The 8,787-nt window shown below is 36.3% G+C and overlaps 1 pseudogene; it reads right to left on the reverse strand.

Annotated features, from left to right (window-relative positions):
* Nucleotides 1-550: 550 nt before the first annotated feature.
* Ube2i-ps1 (ubiquitin-conjugating enzyme E2I, pseudogene 1) lies at nt 551-1,474 on the reverse strand (annotated as a pseudogene).
* Nucleotides 1,475-8,787: the final 7,313 nt, after the last annotated feature.

Raw genomic sequence — 8,787 nt, forward strand, 5'->3', positions numbered from 1 at the left:
AATGTTGTTTTAGTATATCCACAGGAATTTAAAAACTTATGTACCTAATTTTTCAATTTTAGTGGATGAGTGTGCTTTGTCTCATAAAGAGACAGGAAAAAAATCTTCCATCAGTCCCAACTAAGAATTTGTTGAACCCACAGCAACAAAATATCATCTGTCTCTCCCAAAGTGTCTTGGAGATAAAATTGCTTCAAACTGTACCTATCCTTTAAAATCAAAAGTTATTGCTTTCTCCATGTTGTCCCCAATCTCATCAGCTAAACTAATCACATCCATACTCATACTCCCATAACATTTGACTTACACATAAATTTAAAGGTGTCAAACTCTAGAGTTTTATTAAGTTCATTCTATGTGGGTCATTTCAATTTCACAGCAGATTTTAGAACACCAGTTGGGAAGTATTCAACCTGGTGTGTTCTATATATCCTTTATTCAATATGGTATGCAGTCTGTAGTCTTTCTATTCTTTTTTTTTTACCTTTATATAAACAGTTTATTTACTCTAAACAGCAACACAAAGAGACACAAAGGAAGAGTTGCAGAATGGAGATGCTGGCCAATTTTGGATCTGAGGCTCATAAGCAATAGCCCGGGTTTCTGAGAAGGACGAGGGTAGGGAAGGAAGGAGGGACAGTGTAGTTCTGTCATACAGCCAGCTGGAGGCCAGAGCTCTGAACAGCGGGAAGCGTGCCTGCATCCGAGCCCGAGGCAAAGAAACTAGCTCCTAGGGGCTTACCAAATACAAAAGTTTATCATTTTACAGCAGTTGAAATACTGACATCAATATTAAAATAAAAGCAAGTTTTACTCAATAATCAAAAATACAAAAGACTGAATATTCCAGTGGCCGAAATGGAAAATGGCATCCGCTCAACCCTCCCAGGCTACTAGTAACTGTATGGAGCGACTAAAATCTGCCAAAGGTTGTAAACAAGTTTTTTCCAAGCCAATCCCTTCCTCGTCATGGAGCCCAGGGCCGCTGCTTATGAGGGGGCAAACTTCTTCGCTTGTGCTCGAACCCTTTTCTCATATTCCACTCTGTTTTGGCAGTAAATTGTATAGGCCTCTGCTTGCGCTGGGTCTTGAATATTTGGTTCATTTCGAAGTTCTTGTATTCCTAATAAGATCTGTTTGACCGTGATAGCTGGCCACCAATCCTTGTCTTCCTCCAGGATGGGCAGGCACACTGTGCAGAAAGATACACGTTTGGATGAAAGAGTGGTGCTCAAATTTACATTTTGGTGGTGAGGACGGATAGTCATTAAAAGCATCCATAGCTTGAACAAGCCTCCTTCCCACGGAGTCCCCTTCTTTCCATGAATAGCGCACTCCCAGTTCATCAGGTTTATCGTGCCATCAGGGTTCTTTGTTGGGACAGCCACAAAGCCAAAAGGGTGGTCCTTCCTCCAGGCTTTCCTCTCCTGCGCCAGTTGACTGAGGGCAATCCACGACATATTTAAATTCCCTGGGCGACAGCTGCTCAGACCATCGCAGCGGCAGAGGCAGCAGTGTTCCTTTCTATTCTTTTTAAACACATGGGATTGAGGCTCATTTGGTGAGATTAGCAAATCAGCACTTTTTTAGCTGTGCAATTTTTGGATAACTCATTGCATTCTATATTCTATTCTTTAAATATGGAGGGATGATATACATTGAATAACATTGGTATAAATATAAAAAATTATGACGAGTAAATATAAGTTATATGTCAGTGTAAATTTCAATGATAATGATGTGAATTTAAAATGGAGAAAACAAATAAATATAATTACTGAGTTTTTATACTTGAACACATTGAAATGTTACCAACTCTTCTTCAAAAGAAAAGGATTGATTATTGAAAAACATCAAAATTAGGCATGAAGAACCCTCTGTAGAGATATTGATCAGTGTCGTTCAGGAGACTGCCAACACATTATCGACTATGGTTACTGACAGCCAGAAGTGAACAGTAAATTTACATTGTTGAATATACCATGTGCTTCAGACACAGATGGCACCTTGGCTAGATATGAGCAGAAAGCCTACTCTCTGAGAAGTAGCTCCTACAGTACCAGAGGTGGGTTTCTAAAAGAGACAAGCAAGCAGCAGTCTTACCTACTATGTGGCCTATAGACCATATCAATGACAATTATGTCATGAAAATACTAAATATCCAATAGTGACACTTATACAAACAGCTCTATAATTTAGAATAAGGCTTCCTCAGAAGAAAAAAATCATGTCTTTGCCTGGAAACTTTACTAAATTAGGGTAATCCCTAATTACAGACTCACTATTTGTCGTTACAACAACAGATAACTAGTATACACACCTCCACAAGGAGAATTTGCTTTGGAAAAGATGGAGAGAACAGCAATATAATAATTAATAAAACAATCAAAATGAAGTTTTAGAGACCAATCCCAACTGATACAAGTACAATACATCTCCTACATTCATGGCTCAGGAATCATGGTGATGAAGGGACAGAAAGATTCTAAGTGCTGGAGGGTCATTGTGCTGTGGAATTATATCTCCTCAAAGTGTCAGAAGCTACACTGATAACTTACCACAAGCACAAGCCAATCAAGCATAAGAGCTCATATATGTTCATGGATATAACAGCAAGTAATAATAAAAAATGACCCGTGAATGTAAAAAAGAGCGGAATAAATAAGGCATGGTTGAACAAAGGAAAGGGAAAAGAAAAGTCATGTAATTATAATCTCAAAACTTTATATATGGTAAAGAAATAAGATCTGGTTGAAGGATATACGTAGAGGGCATTTGATAAATGAGAGAAAAATAAGATCAAAGCATCGTATTTTCATACTTTAAAATGTCTTCATAAACTCATTTATTTGCACATTAATATACACTTATTAGTATGATAAAAAGTAAAATAAAAGACAATGGAAACAAAAAATAAACACTCCAGAAATAAGCATAAAACCGAAATAATTTTCCATTCGATGGTAAGTTTAATGATTAGAATTAACTCAGGGCAGTTGTGTTTCCATAAGTCTTCTTCTTATCATTCTATTGTCCAATATTTCTTAATGATACTTTTAAATATTTCTCTTACTTTTTACATCTCTTCTCATGTTTTCAGTTTAAGTCACAAAGCTAAACATTTGGGCTTTTTTGGTGTACTTTTCCTAGATACTCATTTTTATTGATTAAACATTGAAATCCATATTTTTGATTAAATGTGTTTTTATCTATCAAGATATGTAAGCTGTGGATGATCCAATGGGCCTGTACACAGACTTAAGACTATTTTAATAAAAGCACACACCTTACAAACAAGCAAACAAAATCTCATGAAGAGAAATAAAAAAGCGAGAAATACGGCTCTTGTATAAAGGGTCAACTTTTGTATTTCTTACCCTACAGTTTCCATATTCTGGATTTATAGAACTACACACATATATGACTTCCAGCAGTGGAGATAGTATCTACCTGAGTAAAAATATAACAAAGTAAAGCATGGTGGTGCAGTTCTTCAATAACAGCCCTCTGCAGGGAAAATCAGATCAATTTGTATGGTTTCCAGGCAAGCATGGGCTACATGTTAAATCCCACTGTCAAAATATATAAATAAATAAGGATATAACTGTAAAACCCACATTGTTACTATTTTTAACCAGTACATAACACATATATGTTGACAGAATATTCTTATAGTCCTACTTTTTAGCTCCAACCCAACTTGCCCTGTATAGGGTTCTTTTTAACTAATATGTCACTCCATTTTTAAAGTTGTAGAATTTTAGAGTTTATGTGATATAATTATTCGCTTCAAAACACGTATACTTATACTTTGAATTTCAGAATTAATTAGATTGTCAGTTTAGTTCTCAATGACACATCACATTTCAGTATTTTTGAAACAGTATTCTGGTTCCATTTCATTTTGATCATCTTTATAGAACATAAGGCTGGCTTCCTATTTACACATGCATTAGTAAGTAACCACTTCTAGAAAACTTTCTAAGTGACAGTATTCTCTATGTCTAACATGACTAAACTAATGCACCCTAGAATGTGTGTCATCATTGTTGGGGGATTCATTTTCAAAGAGGCACTTGAATGTTTTATTACAAATGTTGGATCTTTTGTTTTATACCTTTGTCATTCAGTCATAAATATTAAGTTTATTATTTTATCATTTAGTAATAAATGTCAAGTTTAAAATCAAAACAATAGATTGTTTTTCCAATTTTTTGTCTCTGTACTATCTGTTTAGAAAATTAAAGACTTAAAATAAGGAATTATTTAGAGCAAAAATTTTCATTGGCTAAGATTATGTGGCTAATGTTGTCTAACAGTGGGATTCTGGAGAGCTATTTTATATGATTGAATTTGCTGGTAGGTAAGCTGGTCCAGTAGAGCATTGTCACTAATCAAGAGAAAACTGGCCTCCAGGCAAAAAGGAAGAGGGTGTCAACAAGGACACACCTACTCCAACAAGGTCACACACATTAATAGTGCCACTTCCTAAGTCAAGCATATTCAAACCACCACAAAATCCGACGTGGTGGTAGAGTTCATGCCATCCAAATAGAAAGGTGTTTTCCTAGATATTTTCTAAATATCCACCAGGAATTGTTCTTAGTTCCCATACCTATTATCATGTAACCACCACTAAACCTCTAAAAACATGATTCAGAATAGTGATCTTTGCTTCCTTGGGAACATGAAGATAAATGTTAAACTTTGAACCCCTCCATTTCTGGGGGGACAATTCATTCAGTAGCACTTTTGATTGAATTAGACTAACTCAGGTAAATCTCAGACATCAGTTTGCAACACCTAGATTTTTTTCATTTAAAGAAAATAATGTTAGAGACAAGATGATAACCATCTATGCAGGTTCTATTTTATGTTTACAGGCATGGAGACACCTGTATTTAATATAAACACTTGTAATGCAGAGCTATGAAGATCTTTGTGATTTCTTTTTTTTTTTTTCTTTTTTTTTTTTTTTATTAACTTGAGTATTTCTTATATACATTTCGAGTGTTATTCCCTTTCCCGGTTTCCGGGCAAACATCCCCCTCCCCCCTCCCCTTCCTTATGGGTGTTCCCCTCCCAACCCTCCCACCATTGCCGCCCTCCCCCCATAGACTAGTTCACTGGGGGTTCAGTCTTTGTGATTTCAAAGCCAACTTTGTCCATATAGAAAGTTCAAGTACAGACATGTCTACATAAAAATATGTATGTCTCAAAAAATGTTTGATTCACTGATTGAATGAATAAATAAATAAGTAAACAAATAACTGTGGATTTGATCCTCATTTGAGCAACACCTGCGTTCAATACTGTTATCACTGACATTTTTCAGTTTTGCTCTGTAATTAAAGATCTTTTGTCTCCAATATTTTTTATTGTACATAAAATTCTTTATAATTTAAAACTTATACATACAGCCACCAACCCTAGACAATATTGCAAAAGCCAACAAGTAGATGTTGACAAGAGCCTGATAAAGCTGTCTCCTGAGAGGCTCTGCGAGAGTATGATAAATACAGAGATGAATGATAGCAGAAAACCACTGAACTGAGAACAGGGTTCCCATTGGAGGAGTTAGAGAAAGGATTGAAAGAGCTGAAAGGGCTTGCAACCCTATAAGGAGAACAATATGGGGGGGCGGCAATGGGGGGAGGATGGGGAGGGGAACACCCATAAAGAATGGGAGGGGGAGGGATTAGGGGGATGTTTTCCTGGAAACTGGGAAAGGGAATAACACTCGAAATGTAAATAAGAAATACTCAAGTTAATAATAATAAAAAAAAAAAACAAAAACAAAAACAAAAAAAAACAGATGAGTTAAATCTAAAAAAAAAAAAAGAAAGAAAGAAAAACAATACCAACAAACCAGAAGCTCACAGAAACTAAACTACTACCCAAAGAGTACACATAGATAGACCCATGGCTCCAGATGTAGCAGAAGATGGCCTTGTTGGGTACCAATGGGAGGAGAAGTCCTTGGTCCTGCCAATGTTGGACCGCTTGTGTAGGGGAATGTCAGGGCTGGGAAGGGGGAAGAGGTGTGTGGTTGGGGAGGGGGGATACCCTCATAGAAGAAGAGGAAGGGTATTCGATAGGGGATTTATGGATAGCAAACCAAAAAAGGGAATAACATTTGAAATTTAAATTTAAAAAACCCAATTCGAAAAAGAATCACAAAAATCTTTCATTTTTTCACATATTACAATCCTACATTAATACTCCTTAGATTTTATACCTATTGGTAATAAGAGTAATAGTCTAACCCCCTTAAAGAATTGCTACAGAGATCCCCTCTAATTTTGCCAAATTATGTATTAGACTACAGGTAAAAATGTATGTCCATACATTTATTTTATGTCCCTCAGTGCTTTGCACATTAAAATTCAGTTTCCTCCTGAAATCAGTTAAATGATTTTTACAATTACAAGTGATAGTGCCTTTGTTATGAATGCATACTGGACACTTTGGTCACCTTTTGATTCTAGCTGCCTCCCAACAATCTTCATCCTAATGTAGAAACTCTTGAAAGACTGGAGTCTTCAGCACTGCTGTTTCTCACGTCTCTGTCTCTACAAGTATCTTTTGTCCTCAGCCTTTTCAGAATTTTAACAAAGGTCATCATTCTTTTACTGTGTTTAATATAATAGATGTGTTTTGATTTTCATCAAATTTGAATTCTTTATCACATTTGTACTGTTGATCCTTCCTTTATGAATTTCTGTCCCATGTCTTGAATGAAATCATCATTTGCATTGTGACTAAGTTCTCACTTCTCTGAGGGAATCCTTTTCTTTTGACTATCTCTTTTGATTAAATATCATTTTTTTGTAATCCACATTGTGTGTATTTAATCTCATACCTAAAACTGATGCCACCATGTTGATAAGCATTAATGCCTCACTCAAGATTTTTCTCCAGAGTTTCTGAAATATTTATGTCCCTCAAGTGCATGTACAAAATATTTCCAAAGACTAATGCCTATTTTTGCAGCAGCAAGTTCTCTATGCTTGCTGTTACATTTTTATCATTCTTTTTAATAAAAGATTTTCTTTTTTGCTCACAAAAATTAACCATGTATGTATAAGAGGTACAATAGTTACTTTTACACACTGTTACAGATATGTAATAAAATATGGAGTGAAAAATTCATTTTTACCTCAGTGTTTCAGAAGAACTTAATTCACACTGTAACCTAGAAAGCTTCATAGAGTGGTTCTGTTCATGACTATGGGAACATGAAGCAACCATAGTCCATATTAGGAATGACCAGGCATCAATATCAGACATTGGTGGAAATAACGTCTGAAGTCTACCTGCAGTTGTCTGTTTTCAACAGTCAGCTTCTACATCCTAAAGGCTCTATAAGTTTCAAAATAGTACTACAAATTGCAGATCGAAAATTAGATACACAGAACATATGAAACTCAAGAAGGATGACCAAAATGTGGATGCTTCACTCCTTCTTTAAAAGGGGAACAAGAATACCCTAAGGAGGGAATAGGGAGGTAAAGTTTAAAACAGAGGCTGAAGGAACGCCCATTTAGAGCCTGCCCCACATGTGGCCCATACATATACAGCCACCAAACTAGATAAGATGAATGAAGCAAAGAAGTGCAGGCTGACAGAAACCGGATGTAGATCTCTCCTGGGAGACACAGCCAGAATACAGCAAATACATAGGCGAATGCCAGCAGTAAACCACTGAACTGAAAACGGGATCCCCGTTGAAGGAATCAGAGAAAGGACTGAAAGAGCTTGAAGGGGCTTGAGACCCCATAAACAACAATGCCAACCAACCAGACCTTCCACGGACTAAGCCACTAACCAAAGACTATACTTGTACTGATGCTGGGCTCCAACTGCTTAGGTAGCAATGAATAGTCTAGTAAGGGCACCGGTGGAAGGGGAAGCCCTTGGTCCTGCCAAGGCTGGATCACCAAAGAACAGGTTTCTTTGGGGAAGGGCAGTAATAGGGATAAGTTTGGGAGGGGAACACCCACTTAGAAGGGGAGGGGGTAGGGGCTAGGTGGATGTTTGCTGAGAAACCGGGAAAAGGAATAACGTTTGAAATGTAAATAAGAAATACGCAATTTAATAATGATGGAAAAAAATTAGGCATTTGAACTTGCCAAGGGCATTTCCTATTTAAATTATAACAATTAATTAAGTTGATCTTAACATATTTTTATAAGAATCATATATTATCTGAACCAAAACATTTAACTATCTTAGCTATAAGATTATAATTTTTAAGTCAAATATCATCTAGGACATCATGTATTGCAGCCACAGTACGTTATGAACCAAAACTTCTGTTTGTATGTTTTGATTGTTTCTACAAAACTATGTTAATTCTAATAAACTCAACAATGAAATTTCTGTACTCCTCCTTGTACAGAGACTTTATTTCATGATTAAAGAAAATGTTATCCTCATCATCTTATTATTGATCAGTTGGATTTGCATGTGTATGTGTGTTTGTGTGTGTGTGTGTGTGTGTGTGTGTGTGTGTGTGTGTGTGTGTGAGAGAGAGAGAGAGAGAGAGAGAGAGAGAGAAGAGCCAAAGAGGCAGAGACAGAGAGACAGAGACAGAGGCAGAGACACATACAGTGAGCGAGAAAGAGAGAAAGAGAGAAACCTATCCAGGCTTCAGATTCCTTTCACATACATGTGTATTAGATAGTTATCAATGTTATTAATATACTCAAACAATAAAATGAAGTTTCTGGGGCTTATAATAATATGGATTCATTGAAGTTACATGTTTGTGTTGCCACTATACCT

The sequence above is a fragment of the Rattus norvegicus genome, chromosome 14 (genome assembly GCF_036323735.1).
Source record: "Rattus norvegicus strain BN/NHsdMcwi chromosome 14, GRCr8, whole genome shotgun sequence".
NCBI classification, from domain to species: Eukaryota; Metazoa; Chordata; class Mammalia; order Rodentia; family Muridae; genus Rattus; species Rattus norvegicus.